Genomic DNA, 17269 nt, shown 5'->3' with positions numbered 1-17269 from the left:
TTTAACAATGTAAGTAAAAAAAAAAGTCCTCTATCCGGCATAAAAACAAAAAAAAACTTACAGGGGGGGTTCACACAAACGCATGTGGGGCATATCCAGTCATTTATCATAGGGGTTCAAACCAGGGATAGTATACTATAAATAATAGAGCGATGTTGGATCACATGTAGGCACTATACGTTTTATCTGTAGTAATTACATATGAGCAATGGGAACAACATATAAATAGTGTCCATGTACAAATGTACTTACATGTACTTATCATGACCCATGTATACTGGGAGCAAGGATTTGTATAGTGAGACCCACTATACAAATCCTTGCTGGGAGTCAGATGTATTTAACCACAGGCGCTTGGGTCTATGATACAGATTTTTTTTTTTTTTTTTTTTATTAAAATATTCAATTTTCTTTATTTATAATACATATGGTATTTTCTCTGGGTCGTTTAAATCACTCGAAACTAGGTGAGACATGCACAGAAGTGATAGATATGTATTATAAATAAAGAAAATTGAATATTTTAATAAAAAAAAAAAAAAAAAAAATCTGTATCATAGACCCAAGCGCTTTGTTTCTTAGTATGGATAGTAAAATTTGGTATTTTCTCTGGGTCGTTTAAATCACTCGAAACTAGGTGAGACATGCACAGAAGTGATAGATATGTATTATAAATAAAGAAAATTGAATATTTTAATAAAAAAAAAAAAAAAAAAAAAAAAATCTGTATCATAGACCCAAGCGCCTGTGTATTTAACTGGAAAGAGCTCTTTTGTTATATACATGGACACTGAGCACATTATATCTTGTTAATATATGTTGGGGGAAAGACCACCGTCCCGAGAGAGATTTTAACAACAACCCTCCGACCAGACATTGGGATTTGGTCCGGAATCATCAGACACGTCATTCTTGTGGAGCTACCAGTGTCATGGGAAACAAGACTGGAAGAAGCCTATGATCGAGAGAAAACTTGACAAGTACCAGGATTTAGAACTAACTGAACCTGTAAGAAAAAGCTTGGTAGGAAAAGTTGGTAGACTGGGATCCCGCTATATATAATCATGCACCTTGTTCTATAAATATATATGCAATATGTAATATGCACATTGATCTAGACAGGCGAACCAGTCTAGGAAAGTTGGGAGTCAGGCGGAAGAAGCCTCTGGTTGGGTATGGAGGAAGAGAAAACAGTGGAAGAACTAGCTGGTTCCTGGCCTAGTCTCGGATCAACTCAGTCGGCGCACATCTGGAGATTGTTGTGAATAGCGCCGAAACAGTCAAGGAAAGGGTGTCCACCTGATAATGGAACCAGCTTATAGCATTGGAACACTGTATTAAATAAAGGTACTATAAAGACAAACCTTATACAACTTTGGAGATAAGTGATGTACGTTTAATAGGCTTTTGCCCAAAATTTAACTTGTGTTTAAACACTTTTCATATCTAAAATAAACAGAGGGACTGCAAAAAGATCCAGACGACACATGGATAGAAATGTATGATGCGTCATCATTTTTCTTGTTATTTCGCGAAGAAAAAATATATAAGAGTTATTTTTCCTTTTGCATATTTTCATTTTAACTTCTTTTAGCTCATGAATTTCTCATTTCAACAAGTACAGTACTTCAAACAATCAATGGAAATATGATGTTACAAAACATATATACCACGTATTACTCATCAACATAGTTAAACGAACTCATCCTACGGATTCGTCGTTTATATATGTTAATATTTTTTTTTGTGGAGATTTATATTCAACAGTATAGTGTATTGCTCGAAAGACCACATTCATTCTATGTCAGCAAACTACGCTGTGTCAACTTTGTAATCAACATTCAAATTCAGAGCTGTATCAAGCTTGAATGTTGTGTCCATACTTGCTCCAACTGTTTAGGGTTCGATCTCTGCGGTCGTATAAAGCTGCGCTCTGCGGGGCATTTGGTTGAATTTTCTTCGGAGTTCAATATTTTTGTTATTTTATTTTTGACACTATGGAAGAAATTCCAAAACATGTCTATAAGTATTTAAAAAAATACGTATTTATACAACATATTTCGTTGGACCAGCATCCATGAATATTTAAGAATAGAAATTATGCCTACCAACCGCAATGTTCGCAACTCCTCTAAAGCAATTCAAAGTTGAAATAGTGGGTGATATACCGTAAAAAAAAAGTATTTTGATCCTAAAAATTATCTAAATTTGGAGACCCGATTCTCGGTCCTTGTCTTATACGCTTTGGCGAATGCTCAGTCGACGTAATGCCCGCATAATCTAACTTTATATGTAATAATAATTATAAATGATGTAGATTAAAATTAATATTTCCAATAATGAAAAAGTTTCGTGTCGAATCCAATAGCGATTACAATAGATTATGTTACAAACTTACATAATCTGTTCGTTCTACATCTGCCAGGCAATCAAATGGTGTATTCAGAATTTGCTAAAACATAGGAAAAATCTCACCTAGACTCCGTTATTATACATGGAATAACTGTGCATCTTTTTATCAGCGTGACTTTACCAAATGATAAATATACGAATTCAAAAATCCAGGCTAAAATAAGGCATATGTAATAAGGCGATGTCGCGGGAATACTCTAGTTTAATACATAGAAATTTAGAGATAAAAATATAAAAGGCAACTATAAGTCAACAAAACTCTGCGAAGAAACCACCAGACTCAAGCTGGCAACCACTTTTATCGGCCAATCAAGATAGCAGCCACTTTTTTCCAGCAGCCAATTTTGACGATATGTCTAAAAACCAAAAAACTGCATAAGACTGAAACGTTCCAAAAATTGCTAAATCTTAGATATATATAACTTAACAGCGGAATTCGACAATTTGTCAGCTTGAACTGATTTTAAAAGCATTTCATTACCTTTTAAATATGCATGTGAAGTTAGCTGCAGGTTTGTTATTCGGTATTCGATGTTCAATATCCGACGGGTTCAATATTAAAATTTAGTTGAAAATAATTAAAAAGTATGATTTTCATAAGTTAACAGGAGTGAAAAATTACGCCGCAAATAGTTTTATGACCCCTTCAAGCTGTCGTAAATTCTTGTTGTCCTCGAATATAAACCCTTATATCAATTGCATATTTGTCTTTATGTAATATAGATTTTTATCAATAAAACGACATCAAAGATGCATCCAAGATTTAATTTAATATATAATATATAAAACTAAAACTAAAGCCGGCCACTGTAAAAACATTCAGAAATATAAATAGAAATATCTATTGAAAGCCAAAAAAGGAATAAATATATAGTGAAAACCTACGGGATACCGCTCAGATGACAGTGAGACTCCTGGTGTTTCCATATTCCAAAATGCAACGATATTATAGACTCTTTGTATATAAAAATGGGTGTGGATATAATCGTGACTAAAAGGTTCTTGGGTTATAGGTATTGAAAATACGTAAATGGGCAACTTTGAACCTCTGTGGTGGCCAGACGGGCCCGGATCCCAGAAAAATATTTAAGTGGGGAATAGCTTTGGTCAATACCTTCAAAATGGGCTAGGTCCGGTTCGGAACTTTGCCGTAGGGATATACCGAAGAGTACCGAATGTGTGGTTGATATGAAAAATACGTAAATGGGCAACTTTGAACCTCTGTGGTGGCCAGACGGGCCCGGATCCCAGAAAAATATTTCAGTGGGTAATAGCTTGGGTCCATACCTTCAAAATGAGCTAGGTCCGGTTCGGAACTTTGCCGTAGGGATATACCGAAGAGTACCGAATGTGTGGTTGATATGAAAAATACGTAAATGGGCAACTTTGAACCTCTGTGGTGGCCAGACGGGCCCGGATCCCAGAAAAATATTTAAGTGGGGAATAGCTTGGGTCCATACCTTCAAAATGAGCTAGGTCCGGTTCGGAACTTTGCCGTAGGGATATACCGAAGAGTACCGAATGTGTGGTTGATATGAAAAATACGTAAATGGGCAACTTTGAACCTCTGTGGTGGCCAGACGGGCCCGGATCCCAGAAAAATATTTAAGTGGGGAATAGCTTGGGTTAATACCTTTCAAATGAGCTAGGTCCGGTTCGGAACTTTGCCGTTTGGATATACCGAGGAGTACCGAATGTGTGGTTGATATGAAAAATACGTAAATGGGCGACTTTGAACCTCTGTGGTGGCCAGACGGGCCCGGATCCCAGAAAAATATTTAAGTGGGGAATAGCTTGGGTCAATACCTTCAAAATTAGCGAGGTTCGGTTCGGAACTTTGCCGTAGCGATATACCGAAGAGTACCGAATGTGTGGTTGATATGAAAAATACGTAAATGGGCGGCTTTGAACCTCTGTGGTGGCCAGACGGGCCCGGATCCCAGAAAAATATTTAAGTGGGGAATATTTACGTACTTTTCATATCACCTACACATTCGGTACTCTTCGGTATATCCCTACGGCAAAGTTCCGAACCGGACCTAGCTCATTTTGAAGGTATTGACCCAAGCTATTCATCACTTAAATATTTTTCTGGGATCCGGGCCCGTCTGGCCACCACAGAGGTTCAAAGTTGCCCATTTACGTATTTTTCATATCACCTACACATTCGGTACTTTTCGGCATATCCCTACGGCAAAGTTCCGAACTGGACCTAGCTCAGTTGAAAGGTATTAACCCAAGCTATTCACCACTTAAATATTTTTCTGGGATCCGGGCCCGTTTGGCCACCACAGAGGTTCAAAGTTGCCCATTTACGTATTTTTCATATCACCTACACATTCGGTACCTTTCGGCATATCCCTACGGCAAAGTTCCGAACTGGACCTAGCTCATTTGAAAGGTATTAACCCAAGCTATTCCCCACTTAAATATTTTTCTGGGATCCGGGCCCGTCTGGCCACCACAGAGGTTCAAAGTCGCCCATTTACGTATTGATCATATCAACCACACATTCGGTACTCTTCGGTATATCCCTACGGCAAAGTTCCGAACCGGACCTAGCTCATTTTGAAGGTATTGACCCAAGCTATTCCCCACTTGAATATTTTTCTGGGATCCGGGCCCGTCTGGCCACCACAGAGGTTCAAAGTTGCCCATTTACGTATTTTTCATATCACCTACACATTCGGTACTTTTCGGCATATCCCTACGGCAAAGTTCCGAACTGGACCTAGCTCAGTTGAAAGGTATTATCCCAAGCTATTCACCACTTAAATATTTTTCTGGGATCCGGGCCCGTTTGGCCACCACAGAGGTTCAAAGTTGCCCATTTACGTACTTTTCATATCACCTACACATTTGGTACTCTTCGGTATATCCCTACGGCAAAGTTCCGAACCGGACCTAGCTCATTTTGAAGGTATTGACCCAAGCTATTCCCCACTTAAATATTTTTCTGGGATCCGGGCCCGTCTGGCCACCACAGAGGTTCCAAGTTGCCCATTTACGTATTTTGCATATCACCTACACATTCGGTACTTTTCGGCATATCCCTACGGCAAAGTTCCGAACTGGACCTAGCTCAGTTGAAAGGTATTAACCCAAGCTATTCACCACTTAAATATTTTTCTGGGATCCGGGCCCGTTTGGCCACCACAGAGGTTCAAAGTTGCCCATTTACGTATTTTTCATATCACCTACACATTCGGTACCTTTCGGCATATCCCTACGGCAAAGTTCCGAACTGGACCAAGCTCATTTGAAAGGTATTAACCCAAGCTATTCCCCACTTAAATATTTTTCTGGGATCCGGGCCCGTCTGGCCACCACAGAGGTTCAAAGTCGCCCATTTACGTATTGATCATATCAACCACACATTCGGTACTCTTCGGTATATCCCTACGGCAAAGTTCCGAACCGGACCTAGCTCATTTTGAAGGTATTGACCCAAGCTATTCCCCACTTGAATATTTTTCTGGGATCCGGGCCCGTCTGGCCACCACAGAGGTTCAAAGTTGCCCATTTACGTATTTTTCATATCACCTACACATTCGGTACTTTTCGGCATATCCCTACGGCAAAGTTCCGAACTGGACCTAGCTCAGTTGAAAGGTATTATCCCAAGCTATTCACCACTTAAATATTTTTCTGGGATCCGGGCCCGTTTGGCCACCACAGAGGTTCAAAGTTGCCCATTTACGTACTTTTCATATCACCTACACATTTGGTACTCTTCGGTATATCCCTACGGCAAAGTTCCGAACCGGACCTAGCTCATTTTGAAGGTATTGACCCAAGCTATTCCCCACTTAAATATTTTTCTGGGATCCGGGCCCGTCTGGCCACCACAGAGGTTCCAAGTTGCCCATTTACGTATTTTGCATATCACCTACACATTCGGTACTTTTCGGCATATCCCTACGGCAAAGTTCCGAACTGGACCTAGCTCAGTTGAAAGGTATTAACCCAAGCTATTCACCACTTAAATATTTTTCTGGGATCCGGGCCCGTTTGGCCACCACAGAGGTTCAAAGTTGCCCATTTACGTATTTTTCATATCACCTACACATTCGGTACCTTTCGGCATATCCCTACGGCAAAGTTCCGAACTGGACCAAGCTCATTTGAAAGGTATTAACCCAAGCTATTCCCCACTTAAATATTTTTCTGGGATCCGGGCCCGTCTGGCCACCACAGAGGTTCAAAGTCGCCCATTTACGTATTGATCATATCAACCACACATTCGGTACTCTTCGGTATATCCCTACGGCAAAGTTCCGAACCGGACCTAGCTCATTTTGAAGGTATTGACCCAAGCTATTCCCCACTTGAATATTTTTCTGGGATCCGGGCCCGTCTGGCCACCACAGAGGTTCAAAGTTGCCCATTTACGTATTTTTCATATCACCTACACATTCGGTACTTTTCGGCATATCCCTACGGCAAAGTTCCGAACTGGACCTAGCTCAGTTGAAAGGTATTATCCCAAGCTATTCACCACTTAAATATTTTTCTGGGATCCGGGCCCGTTTGGCCACCACAGAGGTTCAAAGTTGCCCATTTACGTACTTTTCATATCACCTACACATTTGGTACTCTTCGGTATATCCCTACGGCAAAGTTCCGAACCGGACCTAGCTCATTTTGAAGGTATTGACCCAAGCTATTCCCCACTTAAATATTTTTCTGGGATCCGGGCCCGTCTGGCCACCACAGAGGTTCCAAGTTGCCCATTTACGTATTTTGCATATCACCTACACATTCGGTACTTTTCGGCATATCCCTACGGCAAAGTTCCGAACTGGACCTAGCTCAGTTGAAAGGTATTAACCCAAGCTATTCACCACTTAAATATTTTTCTGGGATCCGGGCCCGTTTGGCCACCACAGAGGTTCAAAGTTGCCCATTTACGTATTTTTCATATCACCTACACATTCGGTACCTTTCGGCATATCCCTACGGCAAAGTTCCGAACTGGACCAAGCTCATTTGAAAGGTATTAACCCAAGCTATTCCCCACTTAAATATTTTTCTGGGATCCGGGCCCGTCTGGCCACCACAGAGGTTCAAAGTCGCCCATTTACGTATTGATCATATCAACCACACATTCGGTACTCTTCGGTATATCCCTACGGCAAAGTTCCGAACCGGACCTAGCTCATTTTGAAGGTATTGACCCAAGCTATTCCCCACTTGAATATTTTTCTGGGATCCGGGCCCGTCTGGCCACCACAGAGGTTCAAAGTTGCCCATTTACGTATTTTTCATATCACCTACACATTCGGTACTTTTCGGCATATCCCTACGGCAAAGTTCCGAACTGGACCTAGCTCAGTTGAAAGGTATTATCCCAAGCTATTCACCACTTAAATATTTTTCTGGGATCCGGGCCCGTTTGGCCACCACAGAGGTTCAAAGTTGCCCATTTACGTACTTTTCATATCACCTACACATTTGGTACTCTTCGGTATATCCCTACGGCAAAGTTCCGAACCGGACCTAGCTCATTTTGAAGGTATTGACCCAAGCTATTCCCCACTTAAATATTTTTCTGGGATCCGGGCCCGTCTGGCCACCACAGAGGTTCCAAGTTGCCCATTTACGTATTTTGCATATCACCTACACATTCGGTACTTTTCGGCATATCCCTACGGCAAAGTTCCGAACTGGACCTAGCTCAGTTGAAAGGTATTAACCCAAGCTATTCACCACTTAAATATTTTTCTGGGATCCGGGCCCGTTTGGCCACCACAGAGGTTCAAAGTTGCCCATTTACGTATTTTTCATATCACCTACACATTCGGTACCTTTCGGCATATCCCTACGGCAAAGTTCCGAACTGGACCAAGCTCATTTGAAAGGTATTAACCCAAGCTATTCCCCACTTAAATATTTTTCTGGGATCCGGGCCCGTCTGGCCACCACAGAGGTTCAAAGTCGCCCATTTACGTATTGATCATATCAACCACACATTCGGTACTCTTCGGTATATCCCTACGGCAAAGTTCCGAACCGGACCTAGCTCATTTTGAAGGTATTGACCCAAGCTATTCCCCACTTGAATATTTTTCTGGGATCCGGGCCCGTCTGGCCACCACAGAGGTTCAAAGTTGCCCATTTACGTATTTTTCATATCACCTACACATTCGGTACTTTTCGGCATATCCCTACGGCAAAGTTCCGAACTGGACCTAGCTCAGTTGAAAGGTATTATCCCAAGCTATTCACCACTTAAATATTTTTCTGGGATCCGGGCCCGTTTGGCCACCACAGAGGTTCAAAGTTGCCCATTTACGTACTTTTCATATCACCTACACATTTGGTACTCTTCGGTATATCCCTACGGCAAAGTTCCGAACCGGACCTAGCTCATTTTGAAGGTATTGACCCAAGCTATTCCCCACTTAAATATTTTTCTGGGATCCGGGCCCGTCTGGCCACCACAGAGGTTCCAAGTTGCCCATTTACGTATTTTGCATATCACCTACACATTCGGTACTTTTCGGCATATCCCTACGGCAAAGTTCCGAACTGGACCTAGCTCAGTTGAAAGGTATTAACCCAAGCTATTCACCACTTAAATATTTTTCTGGGATCCGGGCCCGTTTGGCCACCACAGAGGTTCAAAGTTGCCCATTTACGTATTTTTCATATCACCTACACATTCGGTACCTTTCGGCATATCCCTACGGCAAAGTTCCGAACTGGACCAAGCTCATTTGAAAGGTATTAACCCAAGCTATTCCCCACTTAAATATTTTTCTGGGATCCGGGCCCGTCTGGCCACCACAGAGGTTCAAAGTCGCCCATTTACGTATTTTCAATACCCATAATCCAAGATCCTTATAGTCACGTTAATCTCTACACCCAATTTTATATACTACAGAGTCTATAATACCGTTGCATTTGGGGTATTGAAACACCAGGGGTGTAACTGTCATCTGAGCGGTCTCCCGTAGGTTTTCACAATATATTTATTCTTTTTTTGGCTTTCCATAGATATTTCTTTTTATATTTTGGAATATTTTAAATTGGCCGGCTTTAGTTTTAGTTTTATATATAATATATTAAATTAAATCTTTGTTGAATATTTGATGTCGTTTTATTGATAAAAATCTTTATTACATAAAGACAAATATGCAACTTATATAAGGGTTTATATTCGAGGACAACGAGAATTTACGACAGCTTGAAGGGGTCATAAAACAATTTGCGGAGTAATTTTTCACTCCTGTTAACTATGAAATCATACTTTTTAATGATTTTCAACTAAACTTTGATATTGAACCGACTGCTAGCCACCGGTTGTATATTGAATATCGAATATCAAATAACAAACCGGCATTTAACTTCACTTACATATTTAAAACGTAATGAAATGCTTTTAAAATCAGTACAAGCCGCGAAACTGTCGAATTCCGCTGTTAAACTATATATAACTAAGAATTAGCGATTTTTGGAACGTTTGAGTCTTTTGCATTTTTTTGGTTTTTAGACATTTCGTCAAAATTGGCTGCTGGAAAAAAGTGGCTGCTAACTTGATTGGCCGATAAAAGTGGCTGCCAGCTTGAGTCTGGTGAAGAAACCGAGAAAAATGAGGCGTTACAAAATCTTGAGTACAATCAGTTTTCATCGAAAATCTTATAACTCTTGCTCTCCCTGCGACAATGTTGTGTCGCTTTTGATATGTTAATTTGTTTTGTATGCACATCGTTGTCCCATTTAATGGAACTTTATACAACATTCTAAATAGTGAGCGGTTTATCTATCTATAATACCCATGATACATTTAATGAAACTTTATACGACGTTTTTTCTAATGAGCGGTTTATCTATCTATAATACCCATGATACAATTTTAGATCGACCGGATTTGGCTATACTTTTTGGACCTTTTGGATTATAGCTCTTCATCATGTATATAAGCTTGGGATTTCAAATATTTTGGCCACGAGCATCACTGAAGAGACATGAATTGTCGAAATGCGCATCTGGTGCAAGGAAATTGGTACCGTTAATTTTATTACTACCACTGGGTCGATGCCTCTCGGGTGGACTTTTAGTCCCCGAGGGTATCACCAGCCCAGTAGCCAGTACTTCGGTACTGGCATGAAAATACGGATTTTTTGTGTTATTTAAATTTGCTGTTACGAAATATTAGAAATTATTATAAATTAAGGAATGTATCTCCCTCATGCAAAGCTCTGATTCCTTTCACGGATTTGGCTATACTTTTTGGACCTTTTGGATTATAGCTCTTCATCATGTATATAAGCTTTGGATTTCTAATATTTTGGCCACGAGCATCACTGAAGAGACATGAATTGTCGAAATGCGCATCTGGTGCAAGAAAATTGGTACCGTTAATTTTATTACTACCACTGGGTCGATGCCTCTGCTGGTGGACTATTAGTCCCCGAGGGTATCACCAGCCCAGTAGCCAGTACTTCGGTACTGGCATGAAAATACGGATTTTTTGTGTTATTTAAATTTGCTGTTACGAAATATTAGAAATTATTATAAATTAAGGAATGTATCTCCCTCATGCAAAGCTCTGATTCCTTTCACGGATTTGGCTATACTTTTTGGACCTTTTGGATTATAGCTCTTCATCATGTATATAAGCTTTGGATTTCAAATATTTTGGGCACGAGCATCACTGAAGAGACATGAATTGTCGAAATGCGCATCTGGTGCAAGAAAATTGGTACCGTTAATTTTATTACTTGATCTTACTTACATTTTAAAATGTCTATATCATTTCAGGAATATGATATCCATTAGTTTGAAGTTTTTGAGCTTTTCATTTTACCATTAGATCAATGAATTTTCGGTATGAATTTTCTTCGACGTTCAGTGTTTTTGTGATTTTACAAATTATTAGTAGATCATACAAAGTCGCATTATAAAGGGTGATAATGCTAGGAGACACGAATTTCCAGTTGCTAGTCACAACAACACAGTTAGCATTGCTTAAGTGCATGTGTATAAATTATGTTTTATTGTTTTAATTGTTTACACATTATTGAACATTTAAAATCTGATTATTAAATAGTCATGTTGTCAGTACAATTAGCTTTTAGTTTTTAATGGAAACATTCTTTGTGATTTATTAAAAGTGTTTGATTTTCATTTAACATTTCATTTTTTCCGTATAAATATTGGAAAACCAATAATCATCGTGGTCCTTATTTCTTTTTATATCTATTTAGTTTTGTCAACCGGAATGTTCAATTTAAGGATGGTGCGATTTGAGGTACCAAATAATCAAAACTTGTTTTTTATCACTTTCCTCTGTTATGTTCTCTCTGTTGCAGGTAAGATTATTTTTTAAAGAAAAATGACAATATTTTCAGACATACAATGTACTTGAATTTCCTTAAATTCGTCATTTAGGAGCAAACAACGTAAAAAGTAGTTAAAACTAATTAAAGGGCAAAAGTTCTCATTAGGAGTAAAACCAGGTTTGTGGACTTTTTACTATGGTGCTAGATCTTGTATTGCTGACAATTTGAATGTTTACAGTTTCTACAACAGTTATCGCCATTGATATGATTGAAGGCACTCGAAAACTATTGGAATTACTGAAATATTTCATTTTAAAGGTTATACATTCAATTAGGACACCTCGTTATAATCTATGATTTTATAGATAATTACACCTTATTTGAGAATCCTGGGTTTTGATTGGTTGATAGTCATTATATTTTTTACCAATTTACTGTTATCAAATGAATATCGTTCATTTTTTAATGACGCCGGAGTATATGCAAAAAGGATATGCCCTTTTACCCTCTTTGCCGTGGTATTTATGCCAAAAAAATGCTCTATCCGACTGGACGCTGGTAAGGTTACGATCATCAACGTGTTATATAATTAATTATAACATTCGGTGTAATTAAACAGATATAGCATGTTCTTGAGGGGTATTTGCGAAAAATACCCCCTCCTTAACATGATATATCTGTTCAAAATATTATGCAGCGAACCATTTGTCCCGTTCACTCTATCTACTTTTTCATTATAGTTTTCAATATAACATACAAAAACTTGTATACAAGATATAATACGTCAATAAATGTCCATTCCTCTTAAACTGAGTCTTCTCATTATTTGATTTAAACAGAAAGTAAGAAAGCACAGACATTTTGCGCATTTTAGCTCCTGCAGCAATTTCTCTTTTTATCTAAACTAATGCAATTAATTAATTAACAATTAATGCTGTTTACCCTTATATTAATTTTTTGCCATTTCGGACATGTTTAACATATGACTGAAAAAAAACCTACAGCAAAATCTTATGCTTTGTTTTTGAATCATTTACCTTATGATGGATCAACAATGTATATTTCCTCACATTGATTTTTCTCAAACTTTATCAAACTGCATATTTTAACATATCTATCTTTTAAAAATATAATATTTTACACGTTTGTTGCAAATCCAACTAACACTTGTATACTTAACAAACCTCACTATTGTGTATACAGTCATTTTACACTCAAATGATGGCGGTATACATTTAACTATCTTTGATTAGGCGGAAATTATTCAGTAGTTTTAGAGTAGAAGAAGTATTTTACGACGCGACGACGAATGTTGACGATCGACGCTAAGTGATGACAAAAGCTAAAAAAAGCATCATGTACTATCGGTAAATGAACGAGACAACTGTATATAAAACATATAGAGGACACTTAAAACACGTTTGTACAAAAAACACACACAACACAACAAACAAAATTACTTAAAGGACCAACATATTCAACAAAACAAAAACATGAATGAAATATAGAGAAAATCAATCCCATCAAACATCTTAGGTGTCCTTAGAAGCTTAATAAGGACAGGTAGACAGTTTTTGTCCGCCTTTTGACATTTTCCTGTCTCATTTTTTTTGCATCATTCAAGTCCATCTTGTTTATTCTTTATCTCCATGGTGACATCGTTTTTGTCCGTCCTCTCTCACTTGTTATCATGACATCCTTACTGTCAAATGTGTTCCTGTTCTACTTGTGATATACATTACGTATATACGTACATGTAGCTCATGTCACGAAAACTCCATGAACTCAATTCGATTAAATTATAGAGAACAAAATGAGTTTGAGACTAAGCCTGATAAATTTTGTTTGTTGTAATCTATCAAAGATATATTAAACAATTGTTACATGAATCACGATACCGTCCTTGAAACTTTTCTGGACAGGAAATTTCCTTTCCAACAGAATCATTGGTCAAATAGCTTTCTAGCAGGTACCTTACATTTGAAAATTTTATATGTGACTTCAGTAAAGAATGATAGTGCTCTTTGACGTTTGATATATATTACAATGCTGACGAAGTGACGGTTTGAACTGGACTCCTATGACATTTCCTTTTTTAGCTCACCTGGCCCGAAGGGCCAAGTGAGCTTTTCTCATCACTTGGCGTCATTCGTCCGTCGTCGTCGTCGTCCGTCGTCGTCGTCGTCGTTAACATTTTACATTTTGAACTTCTTCTAGAGAACCACTGAATGGAATGAAACCAAACATGGCATGAATGTTCCTTATGAGGTGCTGACTAAGTGTTGTTACTTTATAGCCGATCCATCATCCAAGATGGCCACCAGCGGGGGACTTAGTTTAGCATAGGACCCTATGGGAAATGCATACAAATGACTTCTTTTAGAGAACCACTGAATGGAATGAAACTACACATGGCATGAATGTTCCTTATGAGGTGCTGACCAAGTGTTGGTACTTTGGAGCCGACTCATCATCCAAGATGGCCGCCAGTTGGGGACTTAGTTTAACATAGGACCCTATGGGAAATGCATACAAATGACTTCTTTTAGAGAACCACTAAATGGAATAATACCAAACATGGCATGAATGTTCCTCATGAGATGTTGATCAAGTGTTGTTACTTTGTAGCCGATCCATCATCCAAGATGGCCGCCAGCGGTGGAATTAGTTTAACATAGGACCCTATTGGAAATGCATACAAATGACTTCTTTTTAGAAAACCACTGAATGGAATGAAACCAAACATGGGATGAATGTTCCTTATGAGGTGCTGACCAAGTGTTGTTACTTTTTAGCCGATCCATTATCCAAGATGGCCGCCAACGGGGGACTTAGTTGAACATAGGACCCTATGGGAAATACATACAAATGTCTTCTTTTAGAGAACTACTGAATGGAATGAAACCAAACATAGCATGAATGTTTCTTATCTGGTGCTGACCAAGTGTTGTTACTTTGTAGCCAAATTTTATCTCTTTTTATATGAATTCAAAAACCTAAATAGAGTCAGATGAGCGATACAGGCTCTTAAGAGCCTCTAGTTATTTAAGTTACACGCTGAATAAAATTAATGCAGTGTACTCCATATTGTATTTTAGTCATGTTTGTTAATTGACTGCACAAATCACATAATAGACCGTACTCTTTGTTTTAGGATCATTTAAATAGGTTTTATAATAAGCTTAACCCTGTACATATCATTACATATTTTGATATTTGCATCACTCTCTTGCTGACACTGGTTGTGAGGAATTTGTTTCAATATTCGTATCATTCGGGAATTCGCTCAAGAGGTTTTGTAATGCTAAACGTAGAATTAATTATTTTTTATGCTTATTGTTTAGGTAGATACATTTGCGGTGCTCTTGTGATTGTTATTCACATTTACATGTATGTAGCGTCATTTTAAAACAACATACATGTACATGCATAACAATCTGTTTGTTAAAACTCATGGCAAGTAAATTAAACTGGTACATCAAGGCAACAGTAGTATACCGCTGTTTGAAAATGCACCAGTATTATGAGAGAGGAATAACAGATACCCGAGGGACAGTCAAACTCATTGATCAACAAGAACCCAACCAAAAACTGGGATGATATCGGGTGCTCCGAAAGGATAAGCAAATCATGCTCCACATGTGGCACACGTCGCGTTGCTTATGTTATCAAAATCCGGTAAAAATTCTAATTCGGCAGGTCACATTCATAAAAGGGAAGTGTATTAAAGTTACGACACACGGAACATATCCGATATCATTTGTGAAACAGTTATCCCATAATGGTCAACCAACTAGTGATGGTCGACGTCCGTAAATATATATATTGTTATTGCTGTGCGGAGAGGCAACAGTAGTACATGATACTGCTGTAATATGTACCGATTAATCGTCGACGTTTAAAAATTCCGTGTGTAAACTAACAAGGAAATGTTGATGAAATAATTATATACCATTGCAATAACCCTCCGACCTCAAGAAAATAATATCATAACATGCTATACAAATAAAAAAAATACTTTATAAGATTATCCATAAACCCTTTCTTTATTTCCCTTTATCAGAAATACCTAAGCCGAATATAACTAGGGAAATATGATAACCATGACGTTAAATTACAAATCGATACCTAGGAATTGTTTAAGTGCACATAACATTTTTCTTAAAACACATATTGACATTACATAAATATCTAAGTTCGATTCCATTCACAATAAATGAAACTGTTATAATTAGAAATTCTGGTCATATGAGCTTCAAATACAATTAAAAGTGCAGTAGATTTCAAATCAATGATAACCTAATGTAATCATTTTTTACAATGAAAATAACTTTTTATTTTGACCACATGAAAGCAAAATGTAAAAAACATACTTAGGTAGGAATAGAAATTAATTTAAAAAAAATGAGTAAACTCATTTCATTTACCCCTATACCAAGGAAACATATATCTAAGAAACCAAAACGCCAAGTTCAATTGAATGATCTAGTGGTTTTTTACCATTCCAAGACCACTGTACATGTCATTAACTGTTAATTACTGGTAATGAGGAATCAGTTCAAACAATTTTCGTCTTAAATATCAATATGAGCATTTATTATAAAAGCATGTTGTGGTTTGTCAGCAGGGTGTCTCAAGCGGACGTTCCGCTAAGACATCTGAAAGTCCTCCAAAACAATAATAATAATACTGTTGTTGCTGTCTACAATTACTAAATGTCATTCAGTAATAACTATGACAAGGACGTGACATACATTCCTCCTAATGTCTGTAAACTGTACTAACTATATTGATATCCATACATACATACATACATACATAAATATATGTCCAAATATATGTACACATGATGTACATTTTTGCATGTTGTGTTTCGTCTACAAAAGAACCACAGACAAGTCATTTTCAAGCAATTTTTATAGTTTGGTCTTAGGTTGTACTGTTACACCACTGTTTAAGGCTAGGAGTATAGTTGTGCGCTCAAAAATATGTTTAACCCTGGCATTCCCAAGTCTAGAACTGGAGACTTAAGTTCACTGGTATAGTTTGGTTCATGTTTGTCACATTTGTTTTTCGTAAACTGATTTTTTCTCATTTAAATGGTGGCATATTGTCAACGTCGGGGTCTTTTAACGCCGACTATCCGTTTCTTACAATTGCACATAGTTGCTTCCAATTAATAGGTTTGGCTAACTTGAATACCGGGTTCAATCCAAAAATTTTTTAAATAAGAAAATGCATGCACAAAGTCAGGAATATAACAGTCTTTCTTTTCGTTTGATTTTTTTTATGTCTCGATATGCCATATAATTAAGGACTTTTCGTTTTATATTTTCCTCGGATTCCAGTTTTTTTTTTGTGATGTGACTATTCTCCCAATCCACTTCTTTTGATCTATGTTTGATATTTGTTTCATTGACAATCTATAAATTTGTATACCTGATTTTAGTATTATTGCTTTAACATTTTCGAATCGATTATGGTAAACAAACATGCCACGAAACCAAATAAAACATAGTTTTCTTTGTTTTACATGTGACAATAGAAAGGATGTTTTATTGCAGGACACA

The sequence above is a fragment of the Mytilus trossulus genome, chromosome 14 (assembly GCF_036588685.1).
Source record: "Mytilus trossulus isolate FHL-02 chromosome 14, PNRI_Mtr1.1.1.hap1, whole genome shotgun sequence".
Classification (NCBI taxonomy): Eukaryota; Metazoa; Mollusca; class Bivalvia; order Mytilida; family Mytilidae; genus Mytilus; species Mytilus trossulus.
Note: the sequence above shows the minus strand (reverse complement) of the source record.